The following is a 21,761-nucleotide window of genomic DNA, read 5'->3' as shown; positions in this document are numbered from 1 at the left end:
AGCAATAAACACAACTGACCTGAGCAAGAGCGAAAGGGTTAACCTTTTCCTTCCCGTTAGAAAAAGAGGGTGGAAAAACATTGAGAGGTCATGGTGAATGCATATAGGGGAATTCCTCACTGTCCTTCCTAAACCTACCAGTATTATCAGAGTGGATAATACAGCTTCAGTGGCAGCGGCAAACCTGATAAATGGTACTTTAAACTAAATTAAAAGCTTGATTAAATATCAAGACAAGGATATTATTGTCATTGTGGTGGAAAGATTTTGTTTCTGAAATGTGTTAAACACAATGAACAAAGTAGCTGTTGCAATCTCAAAGCGGGAATTGGCATACACTGTCATATATGTGCATTTTTTTATAGAAAACTTAGCTGTTGCCAAGGGGAAGCAACAGTGTAAAGATAATTTTAATCAGCAAGTGAGTAAAACTTTTTATTTTATTTTATAAATTAAAAAGTTAGTAAACATTTTATTTTATTGAAGATTTTACTGATGTGAAACATACTGTAATCTTAACTAACAGGTTAGGAGCAGTGTTATTTTTGTTTTGTTTATATACTTATAATTATGTATTATGTATATTTAATTCTTTTATTATTTTGAATTATCCTTTAATTTTATGTTTTCAGTTTTATTTTAATTTAATTTTTATATGAATAAATATTTCTAATATTATTACATTTATTTTTATTACAGTTAGTAGTCAGTTAGTAGTATCTAGATTTTTTTTTTGATATATTTTATTTATTCTTCAAAAATGTATTTTATTTAACTTAAACAGTAAGGCACGATGCTAGCAATGTCATTGTAATGGGTTTGATTCACAGGGAAAGCAAGTACTGATAAAATGTGTACCTTTAACGCAGTGCTGCTTTGGATAAAAGCATCTGCCACATGCATAAATGTAAAATACTTGTATGCCTATCACCTATATAAAAAATAGCTTCCTGGGGACAATACCAAGATGGCTGCTGAGTGAACTGAAAGGGACTGACTCATCTGGTGTAACAGTATCGACAGATTACTGAAGTTTGTTACCGTCTCAGTAATGCAAGAAAGCATGTAGATACAATAATAGTGCACACTTATAGTGTATTATATGTACTTGATTTTCCATGAGCCTGCACTTGTGTGTCTCATCTTGTGTGTAAGTGACAGACTCATGAAAATCATCTTAAGCCAGGGAATCTGCTGAAAGCTCAGTGCCTGACTCTTCTGCGTCCCAGCTCTCATTCCTGAAGTCCCAGGACAGGAAGCAGAGCGAGCTGCAGGCCTCAGAGAGTGTCTGGGTTTGGGCAGATGGGAGCTGGATTTTGGCTAAGGTCCAGAGAGCTCCGGTGAGCAGAGAGAAACGAAACAGCATATGAGCTTGGGGATGCATATTCCACACAGCAAGGTGACCATCAGCTTCTGTCAATTTAGTTTTAGTAATAATAATGTTAATTTGTAATATTTACCAATAATTTTGGTAAAAAAAAAAAAAAACTTTGAGACTTTTTTGAAATTATAGGATGGATAATAAGGAATAAAGAATATCAGAATGATTTCTAAAGGATCGTGTGACACTGAAGACTGGAGGAGTGCAGTTTTGGCGTCACATGAATAAATTACATTTTAAAATATATTAAAATAGAACACAGTTATTTTAAATTTGAATAATACAGTATTTCACAAAATTACTGTTTTTACTGTATTTTTAATCAAATAAATGCAGCCTTTATGAGCATAAGAGAATAGTGTACGTGTGTAAAAATACAGTTTTAAATTCAGTATTTCTGAAAACAATTATGAAACAATCAGTTTACATTCATTTATTAAAATAGGGCCGTTATGATGCAATCTAGTGCTTTTGTGACATCATCAGCTTTATAAAAATGTGTGATTCTTCCATTCAGAGGTCGGCGGTTTTACAGGTTTTAAAGTTCCCATAAACTCTTCTCCGAAAGTCTGAGGAAAATAAAAATTTCATGGTGAGGTGGTGTGCCATTTAAAAGATTTAGAAGGATTTGTTTCGGATGAGAGCCTGGATCTACCTGTCTCATTGCTACGCCTTAAGATATTTTTAGCAGTTAAGTCTTTCTCCTGTTTGGAATTCTGTAGCTTGCTAATGTAGAGAAGACTGCGGCAAATATTCCAAGATTCAGATGGAGCGAAATGTGCTATGCACTGAGTGGGAAAGTGTTGTTTTGACACAAGAAAGCACAGCGTATACTTCATTAAGCTCTAATAATGTTTTGTGGGTTTGTGCGTCGGTCTGAAAGGTAACAAAATAAACTTTTGCTTCATGCAGCATGTGCGTTTGTTTTGTTCTCAGTGTGTATATATATAAGCTTAATGTGTCTGCATGGTGCTTCATATTCCTGTTGTTGTGTCTAGTGTGGCCTCCAGTGTCAGCTGCACACTGGTTTAATGTGAAGTTTAAGCCTCTCGTGACGCCAACAAGAGTCTAGTTACACTAGTGGGAATACCTGCTATTGTCCACTAAATCCCTTCTAATTCCCAAGAATTCTGCTTTCATTCCACTAAACCTCCTTGGTCCTGCCAAACTTCCATAAGTTAATATAAGTGATCTTAAAGAGACTTTCCACCATGATGCCTTTTAATGCTATTGATAGTTTTCAAAAGATAGAACTCAGCGTGTCAGGCTGTGTGGTTTTAAATCTAACAGTATTATTGTGAATTCAGGGGTTCCACAGGGCTGTGTGTTATCGCCTATTTTATTTTCTGTAAATATGAATGAAATCAGGTGTGATATCAATGGTCACTTTTGAAATATGCTGATGACATGTTGAAGGTGGTTTCATTTAACAGCTGGTGGGGGGTCGGGGGGCAGGTTGAGACCTTTTCATTTTTGGGCACTGAGATTGATAAGCATCTATTTTTTACACTGCAGGCAAATAGTGTCTATAAGAAAGCTCAACAGCGATTATCTCTTTTGAGAAAGTTAAAAGGCTTCAATGTAAGACAGGACATCTTAACAGCTGTGTATCGTTCTGACAGTTGTTATTATTTTAGAAGTGTTTTTGTGGATTAATTGTGGTTTGGATGGTTTTTTTGGGTTGATAGATAAAGTTTTTTGAAATTTTAATCTTTTTGGCAATGGGGTTGTGCTTGCCATCCATATTCAAAAGTTACTATTTTATCAAATTTTGATAATTTTGTGATGCCAAGTCACAATCTTCTGATAAACACAAAGAGGCTGTCATTCTTGCAGACGTTTTTGACGACTGCTATCAGGCGCTTCTTGCTGCAAAGGGCTTTTTCATATATTGCACAGAAATACAATTACGCCCTAATGTTACACAGTTTATTAGAGGAGAGACACACAGAATATGAATTGTTCCATGGTTGTCATAGTAACAGGAAGTTCTAAACCCCCGGCAGCAAATGTTGTTCTCGCAGTCTTTGAACAGCTGGGGGGCTATTACTGGCTAGGCATTGTGGGTAATTACCACATAAACCTTGCATTTCTCAGGTCAGAATCAAGAGCATTTAGAGTCTGAGATGATTCATGGTGTTTAATATGCGTTGGTCTAATGACTGCTGTAGATTTTGTAGTCATATTTTTGGTCAAATATTTCAGGATTTTCAAATTAATAAAAAGTTAAAAAGAACAGCATTTATTCAAAATAGAAATCTTTTCTAACAAATATAAATCTATGCTATCACTTCTTAAAAAATGTAACACATCCTTGCAGAATAAAAGTTTTAATTTCTTTAAAAAAAATTACAAATACAAATTTTCTGACCCCAGACTCTTGAACTGTAAAAAAAATTAATAAAAAAGAACAACATTTAAAATAAATGGTCTTCTTTTAAACTTTTTGTTCATCAAAGAATCCTGAAAAAAAGTATCACAGATTCCGAAAAAAAAAAATTAATAAAGCAGCACAACAGTTTCCAGCACTTTTAATAAATTAGCATATTAGAATGATTTCTGAAGGATCATGTGACATTGAAGACAAAATGACAAAAGCGAATAAAATGTAAACAACTAAAATGAATATAGAAATAAAAGCTAATTTAAAATATGTATAAATACATATTTATATAAAATCAATTCCTAAATAAATAGTGTAGAAATCATACTAAAATAACACTGAATCCATGGGACCATGAGACCATCAGACATAAGAAAGCCAAGCCACAGTCATCTCAGTAGGAATCGGGTCAGTCACACAGTCCAGGTGTAAAGTCTCCTCAGCCGTCTCCTTCGCTATATGTGGAATCATTATACAGAGCGGCTGGAGGAATTACGTATTTCACAGAGGTGCTCTGTGTATTAGAGAAAGAGGTTTACCCTGAAGTTCAACTTTCACTGGCTGTTTGAATGAGGGTTGGGAAGGGCAAAGCCACAAATCTTCTGTTCATCTGGTACTGTTTGGAGGGTACTGTGGTGTGTATGAGGGACCTATTAGTGTGTATTTCTGTAAATAAGCTGTTTGTGTGTGTGCGGTGTCCTGGTTGTTTGTTAAGGGGCGCTGTGCTGTAGATGTGGTGGTCTGCTGCAACTGGAACGCTAATGCTTCCTCTGAGGCCGGTGAGGAACAGCATGATTAGCCCTCCAGCCCCCCGGGGGGAGCCGCTGCGCTCTCCTTGCTCTAATTCACTTTGACGTCAACAGGAAGGCAGATCAGCTCTCATGAGGGGGAGAGGGAGGTGGGCTGCAGACTGTATGGATGTGTGTGGAGGGCTCTGGGGCTTTGGGAGGCTGCGGGAGGGATTACAGAACCCTAAAATGTTTTCTTTGTAGTTTGGAAGAAACCCGAGAAAGGTTTCACACGAACCTATACTGACAGACTGAAGCGTGGGGGGCTGGCCGCCATTCCTGCCATTCCCGCCCCTGTCTTTATCTTTGTTTGCCCACCTACCCAAGCTTACACACACACATACAGCCTCTATTAAGCCAGAACAGCAGGACACACACATACATATACTTTCACACAAAATATCAAATTACTTTTCAAATTGTGGGTCAGCAGGCCCACGGGTATCACGCAGCGTCAATAAAAAAGATCCCCGTTTTCCAAAGCATGCGGTGTTGCTTATACCTAAATCAACATTTCTGCTCATTTTACAAGTTGTGCTGTAATGCGGCTGGAGTAATAAACTCAGGTTTGCTATTAGAGCGCAGACCGTTAGATGTAACTGTACTCAGAAGGCTTATTTTCTTGTGTTGTAGACTGTCTGGAGGGCAGTGCGCTGTCGGACCGGCTCCAACTTCAGATGCTCCGATGCTGAGAACAAGCAGACTGTAAGTTCCTAAATCAACACTTCCATGTCCAATTAAAAAACACAAGTGCTCTGTTCCAAAAGCTAGTGAGCTGCCTATGTAGGCAGTATTTTTAGGCATCAAAGACATGCCCCTGATGCAAAGGTTGTTGTAGGTCATCTAAGATCAGGGTTGGGTAAAATTATCTAAAGATTCTATCTATCTATCTATCTATCTATCTATCTATCTATCTATCTATCTATCTATCTATCTATCTATCTATCTATCTATCTATCTATCTATCTATCTATCTATCTATCTCTCTGTCTGTCTGTCTGTCTCTCTGTCTGTCTGTCTGTCTGTCTGTCTATCCATCCATCCATCCATCCATTCATCTCTTCTAATTTAATACTGAAAAGAACAAAGTACTTAAATCTAAATACAAAACTGCTATTTAACACAAATGTTTGTCTGAGCTGTTAATATTTTATGCTTATTAGAGTTAGCTTAGCAACATGCTAACAACAAACTCCATGGAAATTAACTGTAAACTATGCACTTAATGTGAAACATTTTGCGCGACAGCACTTGTTTGGTATTGCTGCCTCAGTTTTCATTCTTAGTTCACCATTTATGAGGTTCAGTTTCATTTTAGGATGCTAGCAGCTGCTTATGTAGGCAGCAGACAGCAAGGCAACTCACTAGGTGTTGGAACAGAGCCATGATTGTCACCAGATTCTTTTCTTCCATTTTAATGTGAGAAAGGTAAACCGAGGTTGTTTTCACAAATGCGCCAAACAGCTTTTGTAGTCATGCATTAAGTGTAGTCTTTCAAAATCATACTTTTATATAGTTTTTTTTTTTTTTTAGCATTGATGGCAAATAAAATACTCTCACACTTTTGAAGATGGCTGATAAATATGCAGTGTCACCTATCGAGCCGCCTAGAATATACAAACCTGTGATTTCTCTGCATTGATATTGCTCTTATGGAGTCGCTGAGTTATTCCTTGCTGGTTTAGTCAGAATTGGGCATTTACAGATGAATTTCGAAATGAATTTTCCAGCACTTGCTGTTCGTCTGCAGTCGCCCCGACTGAGTTGTTTAAGAGTTTGTTTCCTCACATCAATAGCACTTTTTGTTATGTCCTTATAGAGTGCGAATTTGTTCGAAAACACAATTTGTGTCTTTAATGGTTCGTGGGCTCAGGGTGGAATTACGTTGTGGATGAGTGAGAGAGGCTGAGTCTGAGGGACACGTTTGTGTGTGCGGCAATATGCAGAAGGGTTAACTCTTTGCTTTTCAGAGGGGGTAAAAGCCAGGCAAGTCTCTTTAATTGAGTGTGAAAACAGCTGGGTATCTAGAGCCATTTTCCCCCACAGCAGCATGGAAGTGACTCAATATCCTCCTGACCCCCAAATTCCCCCTTTCTTTTTCTCCCTCTCGCTCTCGGAGCCCTGCCGAGGATTGTTTTACGCTTAATTTTGTTAAACCTAATGAGATTTCCCTAATTAAATCTCCTCCTGACTGGAAAGCTCTCTCTCCTGTCGAGTGAAGTGATTGTTTGTAGATCTTTTTAGACAAATAAACATTTTTGGAGTGAAAGCACAGCACAAGAAAGATGGAAGGAGCCTGCATCTTTTCATTTTTTTGTGGTAGCAGCCCTTTGCTACACTCACCATGTTTTGCTTAAAGTCTTTTCACCTCATTTTTCATCTTCTCAAATAATCAATTCTAGTTCCTCAGGTATCATATTCCAGTTAAGATGAAGTGTAGTAGCTTATTGTACATTATGTCAAATCTTAACCGGGAGCAGTGTTGGGGAGCAACCAAATAAATGTAGTGATTCTATTAACTTTGTAGTAGCTTAACAGAAGCTCAGCTACCTTCAAAACTGATTTTGTTTATTTATTTATTTTTTATAAGCCACTAATAACTACAATTAATCCCTTAAGTCTAATTATTTTCAATAAATTGCTTAACTTAGATAATTAATTTAAATACATTGACTTGTGTGATGATTTGTTCAAACTGATTCATTTGGATGAGTCATTTAAATGAATCTGTTTAAAAAAAGCTACAGATTCATTTGAGTAGATTGATCTGTTTAGAGTGAGCATTATAGCATTGTATACAACATTATTATTGTGTGCAATTTCACAAGATGCTATTTTATTGTATTAATATTGTTTATTTATGAACTTATCCAGATTTACTCATTTGAACCATGGCTAACCTTTATGGCTAAGTTTTAGTGTAGTGTCCCCTGTGCTGTGATTCTAGACAGAGCCACGACTGAAAGCCTCTTTTATAGAAGCAATATTGTCATTTATATAAGGTTGTATGAATATTTATGTTTGTGTGTGTGTGTGTGCCAGGATCTTGTTTTGTGTCGGAAAGTGCCGCTGGGTGTGTCTGGTCCATTGAACTCTCTGAATAAAAGGCCTTGAGAGTATTGTTGACTGCGGTCATTGAGCTGGTATTGTGGATGCCCCATGGGAGACTATTGTGGGACTCGACCTTCTGTTTCCCGTGCCGACTCCGGAAAGCTAGTGCCAAGACGCCTTCACACACACATCACAGACACACACCATTCCAACCAGACCCTATTCTTTGCCCCTCCTGTGGACCGTTGGGCAGTCTGCCCAGCTCTTGTGAAAGGTGCCCTCTGATTTTACCCCCTCTGATCAGGTTTCTGCCACCAGTTGCCCAGTTTGATGTGAGTAAGTAGGGTGAGGAGTCAAGGGAGATGTCCTGGCTTCTGGCACCAGCAGGCCACACACAACCCTTAGATCATCCGTGTGACCGTTCATTATTCAAGGACTGGCTTGACAAAGCCTCCTTTGCATGGAATGTTACCGTAGTTTATTTGATTTCCAGAAAGCTCTATTTAAAACATGAAATCAAAACAAGCCATGCACTATGCATCAGAGCACGTTAATCAAAAGGGGAGAAAAATGTATTGTAGTTCCAATTATTTTTTCTTAAAAATGTAATCATTTTCTCCATTCTGCAATCAGTTTTCTGCTGAAATAATCAAGGCTGTGGCAAAACTATACTAACTAATAATATTATAGCTTAATGTTTTCATAATCAAAGTCCCGCCTACATTATTTATGCCACATTACAATGTTTTTTCACAACATGAAGGTACACTGAACTAAAATCAACATGTCAATCATAGAAAACATTTAATTTCAGCAGATGCTAGTGCTAAAAACTTATTATTTCCATATTCATTTTTTTAATGTAATTTCGGTTTCTGGAAAAGCATTATATTTCCTAAAATCTAAAATGCATGAAAAAGCCATGGACATTATTCTAATGAATATATATTTTTCTAGCTACACTTTGATATAAAATATTTAATTACTTTCTGAGTAAAATACTGAGGAAAAACATTTTTTTTTATTACTAATTTTGTTATATTATCAGTTTACGTGGGCATTAACAGTACAGTACCTTGTGTCATTGAGCAGTTGATTAGTATGATTCCTTTTGCTCTTTCTATAACAATCTCAACCTCATCATCATCATCATCAACATCATCATCTCCACCACCCCTGGCCTTCACCCCGAGTCTGTTCCTCATCAGCCTCGATTAGCATTATGTTGATTTAGCCTAGCAGCCCCCACCAACCCAACGGAGGCTTATTAGGTTGAATATTTTTTTTTATTTATTCCCGTTTTCTTGGGGTCCCTGTCGGCATTTCCAATTACTCTCGCCGTTCGGCTGTAATTGCCTCCGTGCTAATGGCTGCCAGACAATTGTGCTAAATGAGGTGAAGGCGCGAGGCAGCGAGCTCGACTTCATTAAGAGCTAATGGGATTTTATTGGGGGGACTGAAGACCCAGCTCATCAAAAAGGAGAGATGGAAGGAAAACAAAACAGATGGAGGAGAAGAGGCTGAGAGAGTTTTATAGGCGTTTTCCTCAGTGTCTGCTTGTCTTAAGTTATGTTGGACAAGAATGCGCAACCCTACTGTTTTACTGTTAGAAATACAGACACAAACACTTGCATCTCTCAAATGCACAGACACGCAAAACCTATGCACTCTGCTAAGCAAACATCCATGTGCATGTAACTGATAGATACACAAATAAACGCATTAAAATTCAACATAACGCACATGCTTGAAAAGATGAAAGAGATGGAATTACAGTGAAGATTTTGTGATAATCTCTGCATGTCAATCTGATTGCACAGATTTCTTAGATAACATAAATTGAGTGTCAAACTTTGCGCTTTAAAGTGTGCATCACTTCTAGCTGAAAAGAGCATTTGCTTGACAGCAATCTGAGGAAAAAAAAGAAAATCACATTTCCCAGATTTCAGTTGTTAGATTTTCATTGCACCAGTTTTATGTCACGAGTGGATTGTTTAGATATGATGAAAGATGCAAAACGGCATCGCGTCTGACTGGATGTCATATAGATGTTAAACAGATCTTCAAATCAACGTTAGAGGAAAGATTTCATGTACATTTAAAACTAACCCATAAAACACTGAAGTGTGTTTTCCTTTTAAACCTTGTTTATCTCTCTCAATTCAGCAGATTTATATCTGTGTGTAAGGCAGAGACAGAAAGTCTTTTTGGAGCGCTAATACTAATAGAAACAACCTGACATAGATAGCAGTTCCTTTAACTGTCTTTTGTCATGCTGTTCTGCTTAAAACAAACGCTCTGCTCTGTTAGTGTTTTCAGGGTTTGGCTCTACAGCATGTTTACTGAGAACAGATGCTCTTCTAACTTTCTGAACACTAACTGTGCACACTTGCTTTTGTCATTTACCATGCTTCATTTTTTATTGTAATGTTTTTCATAAGGTTTTATGGTTTTACTTTAAAGATACCACTTTAGTTGATTAAAATATGATCATAAACTCTTATTTTTTGCAGTTACCTCTATTTTATTTGTATGCACAATATAATTTATATAAGTAGAATTTTGTATTTTATTATTATTATTATTATTTATTGTATTTATATATATATATATATAATACTTGAAAAGGAAGTTTGGCCAGAACATATTGACAGGTTCATCATTTTCTAATTGACAAGTCACAGCCATGAACATGATTTGCTACTTTCTATTCAATTGTAATGGTATAGTGGGGGTGAGATTCTCTTACTAGAGACATTCGATGGGAGAAAAACTGTTTAGTGCAGAATGAGAATATTTTTACAGTAGAAATACTGTAAATTATTTTTTTTAAACAAGTTGAATTTCTTTTTTCTTTTTTTTACAGTATTTCTATTCTAGGACCCCATAAAAATTAAAGTTTGACGGCATTTAGGCCATGTTTATCAGTATTCTCTATGAGGGTGAATTTACATGAAGTTGATTTACATAGCAGTAGGGATGCAGCGATTAATCGGTTTCGGTTTCACTAAAACGGCACGGTTAATTAAAAAAGCGTAAAGGCTCCGCTACACCGAGTGTTTCTGTTGCATGAAACGAAACAGTTGCAACTTGCGCAAAACGAAAACAAAGTTACACTAGCGGTGCACCAGCTTAAAATGCTGTGTTATCAGAGACAAGGAGGCTACTACACACACTAGATTAGCTATGACAGAGGAACCAAACAGCAATCCTTTATTTCCACCAGAGAAATTACTGAAGTCGATAGTGTGGGACTATTTTGGGTACACCAAGAATGACATTTAAATATTGCCGTAAAAACTGCTGCTAAAGAGCGAAAACACGGCTTTAAACTATTTTAATGCATGACGTGAAGGCAAGACTGACGCAAAGCTATGGAGCATTCTGCCTGCTTCAGATCAGAGATGAAATAGTGCGGTAAGATCACATTTATTTGAATTAATTTATTATAACATTTAGCTACTCTAACTAATTTTTCGATTGGGAGAGAGAGAGAGCGAAAGCAGTGTGTGTGAACCTGCGTCAGCGCATCTCTCTACATGCATGTGTTTAGTTACTTAAACAGTGATTTTTACCCCCTTGTTGCTGATGAATATAATGTAGCAATTCAGTATCTAAGCTATTTTATTAATAAAAGTCACGGGGCAGGGTTCACAGCAAGTTTGTGTCCTCCTGAATGTTTGTATGTGATCAATGCGATCTCCAATCTCACAAACCAAAATAATAGACATGATTTTCTCAGGCCACATGTAAAATCATATGATTATTATAAAAATTATTAAAATGAATACGTATGGATGACAGTTGATTACAATAAAAGTTCAGCTTATTCCCCTCAATATTAATAGTTTCCCCTGTGGGATAAATAAAGTTAATAGTCTTATATTAATAATACTTCATTAACATTGTTATTTATTATCCCTTTTACAGTATTATTCATGAGTCAAAAACCAACAAGATTTTTTTTCACCATGTTTCCAGTTCTATGCCTCAGGTCCCCAAAAAAACTTAAAAAATGTACAAACTGAAAACAATACTTTTGTGGCTCTAATTAGTTATTTTCAAAAGGGAAATACTGACATGGATGTTTACAGAGCAGAGGTCACCTTTTTAATTCCAATTGAAGAGATGGACTTTTGTTTGTCTTTATTATTATTATTTTGTGCTGTATTATTGGTTACTGTGTTATTTCTGTTTCAAAAAGCAGCAATAAATAACACTTTAATATCTAAAGAGTTTTCATGTGCCTTTATACATTAATAATTTTGTGAAATGAATAAATGCATAATAATCGTCATAATCATTAAACAGTGATTATTTCTCAGACAATAATTGTACCAACAAAATCTATAATCGTTGCATCCCTACGTAGCAGTAAGACAAAGCAAATTTTAAGCAAATCTTAAGACAGAGAAAATAATATTTTATATAAGTTTAGCAGCAGTTTAGCTCTACCTGTCACCGCTGCATACAGATCTGTGTGCTCAACCACAGGGCAGCTGCTAAACTGATTCAGAGACAGTGTTACCGTGTAATCGGGTTATCTCCGAGGTGGAAAAGAGAGGGAAATCTATGCCCTGATTAGATAAAAGGCATAGCTTCCAGCCATAACATCTAACCATAATATGACATCGGATAGGCTCTGGCAATGTGAAAAATAGGTCTCTGTTTTTGTCATCCTCTGTTTCTTTATTTATTTACTGAAATTTTAGATTTTAGAGGGGAACATCTGTTTTGATTTGAATGTCGGATAACGACGGTTTAATGGATCATGCTATGGATAGAGTGAAGAACTGTGGGATTCGTGATTGATGTGGATGGGAGACTTGAGTCACCGCTCTGGTTTTTCAAAATAGTCTGCCAGGGAATTTCTCAGGGAAGGGTAAGAGTGAATGTGAGAGTTTGATGAAGAAGCAAGTAAATGAGTGAATGAAAGAGACTGATATGACATGTTACCAAATGAAATAATATATTCATATACAACAACTTGCTTTCATATAATCACAACTTGGTTGGACTTGTGGATGTTGAGCTTATAATATGTTAGGTATAATGTACAGTTAGTATAGTCATTATCACAAAAAAGGTAAATAAATAATAATATTTTACTATTGAACTTTACAGATCAGTGAAATTCCCAATCAGGGTAGCTTTGGATTGTTTTTTGCATTTAAAATGATATTCTATAATCAGTAATAAATAAAAACATAAATGGACCATACTGACATTAAAGGGGTAATTCACGGATATGGATAAAACATGAACATTAAATTGCCATTTACTTACATGATGTGAAAAAGAGCAGTTTGGATGCTATAAATACCTCCTTTTGTATTCCACAAAATGACAAAAAAAACCAATTATTTTATTTATTTTATTATTATTTTATTTAACTTTATTTTATTTTATCTTTATAAGTGACAATAATATGAAAAAAAAAAAAAAAAAAACTAGCACAGCAATATAATTGTTTGCCAGGGGCAACTGTCAATTAAACAGTTTAACAGTCATTATTTTTAAACATTTGACTATAGAACACTGCAGTTGACCAATAAGAATGAAGTATTGCAGGGAGAAGAGCAATAATACTTATTTTCCCCTACCCCTTGTTACATCAGCTGAAAAAGTTATTAAATTTTGATTAAACTTTATGAAAGCGAGTATTTTTGGTCTTTAAAGTAACATGCACTGATGAATCATGCACAATAACAGCAACATTTTCATTAAGAAAGTAAATGGGGTCAATTTTGCTTTTATGTTGTCTTTAACAAGAAACAGAGGGCCTTAGGTTGAATTCTCTGCTCCCATGGAAATTTTCTTGTAGATATTGATAAAGGAATGAGAGAGCGGGTGACTGAACCAACGGGTGAGTCAGAGCGAGGAAGAAAGAAAGTAACCCTGTCCCGGCGCTAACAGCTGTGTTGCAGCTGCCAGTGGCTCCTGCTGAGGGTGAGCAGCTCAATTCTCCAGGGTCAGATCTGTGGTATGGCGGTATCCGTGGCAACGGGCTTTGGGCCTGTGCGGCAAGAACAATCCTGCCTCTGAGAGCAGAGTGCTGTGCTCTGAGCTCAACACACCGGAATGTTCTACACCAAGAGAGGGAAAATGGTGCAGAGGAAGAGGGTGAGGGATGGAGACAGAGACGAGGTAAAGAGAGAGTGAAATGAGAGAGCAAGAGGGGGCAAGAAAGCAACAGTCACCCTTCAGTGGAATTGACATTAACATAAAAGAAATTGGTATATAGTATCAGTATTTACATATCTATCTATCTATCTATCTATCTATCTATCTATATATATACATACACACACACACACACACACACGCAATTCTGGCATGAAACTCTAGATGGCACTGTCCAATAGGTCTAACTCTATCTGACATAATGATATCATTATTACACAACACAGCTGATTGGTTCTCTCCTGTATCGGTAGCCAATGAGCTCAGTGCTCAGCATTCAAATATATGACTGGTGCTTGCTGTAGCAGTTGCAGCGTGAAACCCTTCACCATCCCCAGCTCCACCTGTATAGATCTGCTATGGGGTGATCATGTAGTGTATGTTATATAGGGGTTATTTCATATGTTATATGTGCATCATCATCATGCGGATGTACTGGCAGTAGCAAGTCTTGGTACTTGCTCTGCCACAGCAGCGTAGCAGATCTGTTCCGCCAAGACCATTACCATGGCAATCCCGCCAATATATATATATATATATATATATAAAATAAAAGAGGAAAAATGGATAGAACATGAGAAGACATGAAGTGAAAAGTAAGACACAGAAGGGGTTATTTGTTGAAAGTTAGTCTGAAAAAAGTGGTCTGGTCTGAGAGAGAGAAAGAAGAAATAGACAAATATGATCTCAGCCAAAAAGAATAGTGGTTGTCAAGTTACCAGGTCTTTCGCTGTCCCCTAAAGCAAGCCGGCTGGAGTCGGTCTTATCTCCTGGCTCCAGCTCTGGCCCACAGCAGTCTGGCCCATAGAGCTTCTCTCAGGGCTCAGCCTGCAAACATCATTTTAAATCTGACGCTTCATTAAAAAATCATCCTGCAGCATCCACGATGATATTAAATATTTTAAACAGGTATCCAAACAGGCACAAAACCTGCAATGCTCTTTTTGACAAACACAATGGGGTGAACAGTTGTGGCACTTTTGCACACAAAATTTCAGTGAAAAAAAGCATAAGCAGGTACTAAATGTACTGAAATAGCACTGTGCAGTGTTTTTATTATTATTATTTTTATTTTGTTGTTGTTGTTGTTGTTGTTGCTTATTAGCATGTATATTAGCACATTGACAATTTATTAATACTTTCAAAGCACATATCATCTTATAAAGCCTTATTTTGCATTATAATATTCTAGATCCCTTATCCCTACCCAGTATACCTAAGCATAACTACTACAACATCCACCTTACTTACTTATTAATAAGCAGCAAATTAGGAGTTTACTAAAGGAAAACTCTTAGTTAACAGTGAATATGTGTGCCCTAATCTAAAGTGTATTGTAGTATCCCCTGTAGTATAAAATGTGTATTTTTTTCTTTTTATACATAAAGTACTCTATAGCATCTTCACAACAATAAAAAGTTGCTCTGAAATCACAGCATCTCACATCATCTTGCAGTTATGAAACAGCCATTGTCCTCTGTTAAAAGCAGTTTATTTTTGAAGTCACACATTATAGCTGAATTTATAAATCTGCCACCCACAGTCCTTCTGGACGGCCCTCAGCGACCAGCTGCCTCCTGTTTGGCATTGTCTATATATTTCATACTCAAGATTTCATTTACATGAGGAGCTGACGAAGTGTTGATGAACTAAGGAGAGATACGCCATATCATGCTAGCTGGGTCGACCAGGCATGAAAAAGTTCAGCTAGCATCAGATTGACAGCAGAAGTTAGTGTATTAATGTTAATTTGAGTGCTAATGGAAGTTGTTTAGATGTTGTAAACATCACTCGTGAGTTAGCATAAGCTGTTAATCACGTATGCAAAACGCGGTCAGTTAGTCTCTATAAATACTACTATGATTAGCCAAGAGTTTAGGGGGCAAAACAAGCTACATTTGCGCTTAAACAACCGTGAGTATTCTGTCAGAGCGATGATGGAAATATGTACAGAATGATGTGCGATTGGGGGGAGCGCAGCGAGAGTTTCCATGGCAACAGGATTCCTGCGAAAAGGTCAACGTCGAAGGCAGACTTGGAAAAGCACAAGAGGATTATTGGGGATTTAGCGGCGAGTAAAATCATTTTTTATTCTCTTTTTATGTATTTTTTGTCCTATCTGAATGACGATAAAAATACTGGATATGAATAGTGCAATTATATTGCTTAAAAAACGTCTCGCTCTCCCTTTTTATGATTTCTTGCCTTGGTCCTTTGAAGTGAAATTGAAAAGAGAAAGAGTGGTGGACGGCGGTGGTGCTCGGCTTTGTGCTTGGCGCTGATACGCACTCTTCTGCCCCCTCAATCACTTCCTTCCTCTCTCTCTCTCCTTCCTCCCCCCCTTCCCTTTCCACTCACTTTAATTAAGTCAGCCTCCCTGGCATGGCTGCCAAAGATAATTGGAGTGGGTTTTGGATGCCATTTACTCGAAATGTCGCCTGTTTCTTTCTTTTTTTTAAATTTCCTCATCTCTGCCATGTTCACTAGTTTTCTTCCTCTTTGCTTGTCGTTTATGAGTTGTGTGCCGTGCAGGTATGCATCACAGACTTTAAGAAAATTTATTAGCCAACTTTGTGGGTGAAGATTACTTTTCTTTAACTTGCTTTTAGAAATAGTTCTTGCGATATTTTCGGAGAACTTGAAGGAACTTTTATGATAGGCTATATTTATAATCTCAGGCAATTCGTCATGCAAACTTTATTTACATTTTCTTGTACTAACCTTTTCTTCTCTCTTAAGAAGTTTTTTTAATGGATCTCTGCAGCGTTTTCTTAGAGATATTTAGTGCCAGTTTACCAGAAAGGGACGATTTGTTCTCTTTGACTCGTTGGATGGAAACGGTGCTTTACTCGCAAATGTTTTATGTGATATTCCAATTTTGCCCATAAGTTAAATTTGCATCTTTGGATTGAAACATAACTACATACACAGCTAACAAGTAATCTCGGTAACACTTTATTTTAAAGTCCAATTCTCACCAACTACTGTAGTTGCTTATTAGCATGCATATTACTAGCCTATTGTTTATTGAGCGAAACCTCTTAATTAATAATTAATGTGTTCCTTAATCTGAAGTGTTACCACAATCTCATGTCTTTTACATAAATAAATTTGTAATATTTAGAAAATTCAGTAAGTCATTAAAAGTAATAAGCATTAATTTAATTAATTTAAAATAATATTAAAATATTTTTTATGGGATTTGTAATATTTTGAAAAAAATATATAATGCAGCCTGTTTCTGTTGTGATAATCACATTTCTCTGCATAATGTAGTTTTTTCCCCTCAAAAAAAATTGTGACTAAGCTTGTAACATTTACATCTTTATTCTCCTAAGGTTCCAACTTTATTTTATTTTTTATTTCTATTTTAACATAGCACTAAAACAGGATAGTTCAAATATTATTGCAATATCATTATTTTCAGGGTAAGAACTTTGAGATTTGCTTTTATTTAAACATGGCACCAAAACACTATTGTGTCAGTCAAACATCTATCATGTTAAACAAAATAATTAATGGAGGGGTTAACAAATCAAATTAATTAACTAGTTTTCGAACATTTTTGTTGAGTCGATCAGTCCTAAGGAAGTACTCTTCCCTTTCAGAGAGATTATTTGCTTTTATGAGTATAGCCAAGCTATACAAGCAGAATATAAATGTACTACAGCTCACTTTGCTGCCAATTTGTCAGGTTAATCCTTATTTTTGTAGCCAGAAATCTGATTTATTGCGTGTGATGAACTTTCATGTTTTATTGACGACATCTGTTGTGTTTCACAGCCCAAGTCTGGTGTTATGAAGTGCTGTTATGTAATCAGGTGGTATAAAACTTTATACAGTACCACCCATTATAGCGTGTCTGCTCATGCCGATCTCCTCAGGCGTCAGCATGTCACAGTTTGGCATACACGTGTCATAGTTTTCGAGCTAGTGCTTGTAGTAGCGTGTGTGTTCTGGTCACAGTGTGTGGTGACTGCAGCGGGAGTCAGTGAGTGAGGCCTCCTATCAATCATGCTGGGGCTGCTGAAAAGGGCTGCGCTTGGGCCGGGCCACCCATCCAGCCGGCCACGGCAGGGGGATCCAAATATCCCCCCCAGCCCTAATGTACTCCAGAAATGGCCAGGGCAGAGCGCTGGGGCCGGCCAGGGCCTCTCTGTACACCTCCAGAGAGACTGGGAGCGAGAGCGCAGGGCGATCTGTCTGCAAAACTGCGGTGTGTGTACGTTAGAAAGGAGACGTCCTGACCGTGGGGTTCCACTGAAGTGTGTTTGCTGAGCTTGCCGTATATGCACACACACATTCTCTTACTATGTGTCATACAAAACACCTTCATGAGCCTCATATAGAAGTATAATAGGGGTTCAAAAGGAATCAACATGTCCACAGGGTTGCTCCAGAGGTATGATACAAAAGTGGCAAATTAAAGCAGTAAACTCAATAAAAAAAAATAATAACTCACTAAATACTCACCCTCATTTTGTTCCAAACCCGTAAGACCTTCGCTCATCTTCGGAACACAGATTAAGATATTTTTGTTAAAACTGGAGAGCTATCTGACCCTCCATAGACAGCAACGCAACTGAAATGTTCCCAGGTTTAGAAACGTAGTTAATACATCGGTAAAACAGTTCATGTGACATCAGTGGATCAACTTCAGTTTTGCGATGCTACGAGAATAAAGTTTTTTGCACAAAGAAAACAAAAATAACAATTTACTCAACCATTCTTGTCCCCCGATTAACGTTTTCCGCCATTTTTTCCGCATAAACAACGAAAAACATAAAACATGAGATAATAATCATTCATCAAACCATGTTATCAATGTTGATTACGTCCAATACATTCTTGGGTACTCTCCAAAATGGCAGAAGACATAACACAGGAGAGAAGAATGGTTGAGCAAATTATGTTATTTTTGTTTTCTTTGCACAAAAAAAAGTATTCTCATAGCATCGCAAAACTGAAGTTGAGCCACTGATGTCACATGGACTGTTTTACCGATGTATACACTACGTTTCTAAACCTGGGAACATTTCAGTTGCGTTGCTGTCTATAGAGGGTCAGATAGCTCTCTGTTTTCAGCAAAAAATATCTTAATTTGTGTTCCTAAGATGAACTAAGGTCTTAGGGGTTTGGAACGACATGAGGGTGAGTAATTAATGACATAATTTTCATTTTGGTATGAACTAAACCCTTTAACCCTTAAATTTCTGTCATTTTATAATGGATAATTAAAAATTAGGGATGCCACAATAATAAAATTCTGGTATATAAAAAATAATATAATATATTTGGCCAAAATTTTATACATACACACGAAAAAACTTTATTTTTTCGTTTTTTTTTTTTTTTCAATTTTTTTGCATTTTTATATTTTATTTGTGAACTTATTTTCAAAAAAAAAAATTCATTTAATAGTAACAATCAACAATCAAATCCATTTAAATATTTTGATGTGGTTATATCCAAGTAAACTGAAAAATTTAATAGTTATCTTTTACACTTTTTGCATTTTTGCGGATCAACAGTCATCAAAGCTTGGTAAATATTTTGATGTGGTTATATCCAAGTGTGCAGTTTGTTTGCTTACTTTTTTAAATGAGTCTTCCCATTAATGCCATTATATTGTTCCTTCAGACTGATTCGCAAATGCCCACAAACGCAAGAGGCGGGATTTATCGCATGAACCAATCACCGCTGAACATAACCAGTCATATCCAGTCATATTGCAATGGAGGCATTGCCTCCTTTCACGTGACTTTTCCCCATTCTTTCTCAATTACTCCCCACTAAACCCACCACAGGCTTTAGTGAGTCTGTTAAAACTCAGTGGGCTCAGGGGAAGTGAGAGAGCTGCAGTAACTTTACCTGCTGGTGTCACTGTAGAACAATGTTTCTTTATAAAAACAAGTGATTTATACACTTTTTAATGTTTTATATATATATATATATTTTTTTTGTTTTTGTTTACAAATTTTTCTTATCCAATATTTTGAGGAGGCAATGCTTTCCTTGCCACCTCAGAGGAAATGGCCATTTATAAACTTAAACCATTTTCTGACCAATGTGAACATGAGTGAAATCTATGTGGGAAACTTTACACCCTCATGCGAAACTTCTAGTTGCGTGGATTCCTATTGAAATGACTGTATTTCAAAGAGCAAAGGTAAATGTGACCACACCTGTAGTATATCTCATCTGTTGCTTTTTTCTACTTTAGCAAAATTCCCACATAAAGGATGCAAATAGAAAGTTTTCAAGCACTCTCACACCCATTCTTCAGGGGGTGGATTTAAATATAGTAAAATTTATACTCTTATTAGCTGAAAGCATAATCAAATTTGGGATGAGGGATTCAAACAACTTCATGAATTGTGGTTCTGAATTTAAGGAGAAATTGAGTTTCTTGCAGAGATTCCATGTGGATCTAGTCATGGCATACCAGCACCATTGATTTAGATAATGGCCCCTTTAGATGGAAGAACTACCATTTTAGTAAAATAAACAGTCAGAAATGGGACTGAGGGTTATTTGAAATGTTATAGATACACCAAGGAATGTGTCTGTCTCCCTGAGGCGCACATGGAAGCTTTCATGGTAACACTATATCTGATGGAAGCCATCAGCCCACCACAGTTGTTGATGCACCTGCGGGTTCGAAACTTGGCTCAGACCTGGAGATGGCCAGAGAGAGACTTTCCATTCAATAAAGCCTGTCATGTTATCCCTGAATATTCTTGGTCTCTCTTGTTCATTCTTTCAATTTCTCTGTACCCCCCTGACATCTCATCTTCTCACCCTTTATGAGTGTATTTTGTCTTGCTCTCTCTTTCCCCGTCGCTCTTTCTCTCACTCCTCTCGTCTCCCTGCTGCCTTCTTTCCCCCCCATGCATGATTCTCTCTCCCTGTGGCATTGCAGAGGAAATTTAATATTGGATTGTTTGGAGTTTCCAAGGATTCCATTCGGCGTATCTCCGGGCACTATGCAAAGACAAACATCAGCTGTTGGGGCCAAGAGCAGCAAACATCGCCTCATTATCCCACCATGCTCATTTTCGCTCCACTGGTCTCGTCTCATGCTCTCTTCTAAGTGATTCGTTCTTTCTGTTAAACCTGCTCTTCAGGACGTCTCTGCTCCTGTCAAAATCAGATCAGAAAGTGTATTATAAACATTTTAAAGAATCATGTTATGAAGTGTATGGAATATTCTAGAACTCCTTTTGGTTTGATTCTGGAACTTTTCACTTCTAAAGTCTCCATGGGCACCTTGCTCTCCTTGTGTTCTGATCCTCTGGTGACTTTTTTTTTATCCAGGAAAAAGTATAGGGCATGAAAAACGGGCAAACAGATAGATGGACAGATAGATGGATAGACTTACAGATGGATGGACAGATGGATGGATGAATAGATGGAAAGATGGTAGGACAGACAGATAGATAGATAGATAGACAGACAGATAGATAGTAGGGGTTGACTTATTATTGGCCTGGCCGATTATCGGTGCCGATATTAAGCATTTTCATGATTATCAGTATCGGTCATTTTCAAAACAGATTCGCCGATAAAATAACTTCATTTTGAAACACACTATTTGGCTCTGATGCAGCCTGTCAGAACTCACCACTCTGTGGCCTAAAGCAGTCTCCGCCCACCGCCCATCTGATTTGTTGGGAGTCACGAATCCGACCAATCAATGCAAAATTTGCGCTCACTCTGAAATCGCTTGTTTTTGCTAACTGGAGCTGCTTCAGTGATCACACATCAGTTGTCTCTCAAAGGTAAGGCAGCAGCAGACATTGCTTAAGTAGCAATAAATCACAATTCACTAACGTTACACTGAACAAACACCTCAATATTATCTGTGATTTTTGCAATGTGGAAAACATGGACGGAATCGTGGAATCCAGTCATATAAATGGAATTTACTGTATGAAGTGGAATGTCACGGAATTTGTCAATGTTTGGATGAATG

At 37.0% G+C, this 21,761-nt stretch overlaps 1 protein-coding gene across 1 annotated transcript in view; it reads left to right on the top strand.

Moving 5' to 3' along the window:
* Positions 1-21,761, top strand: part of LOC109072669 (homeobox protein PKNOX2-like) — a 69,694-nt gene that overhangs the window by 7,176 nt on the left and 40,757 nt on the right. The window contains exon 2 of the mRNA XM_042732018.1: positions 5,186-5,257. The gene's annotated coding sequence lies outside the window, so the exon portion shown is untranslated. The remainder of the gene's footprint in view (positions 1-5,185; positions 5,258-21,761) is intronic.

This window comes from Cyprinus carpio, chromosome B10, assembly GCF_018340385.1.
Source record: "Cyprinus carpio isolate SPL01 chromosome B10, ASM1834038v1, whole genome shotgun sequence".
Classification (NCBI taxonomy): Eukaryota; Metazoa; Chordata; class Actinopteri; order Cypriniformes; family Cyprinidae; genus Cyprinus; species Cyprinus carpio.
Note: the sequence above shows the minus strand (reverse complement) of the source record. Positions and strands in the feature narration are given on the sequence as shown.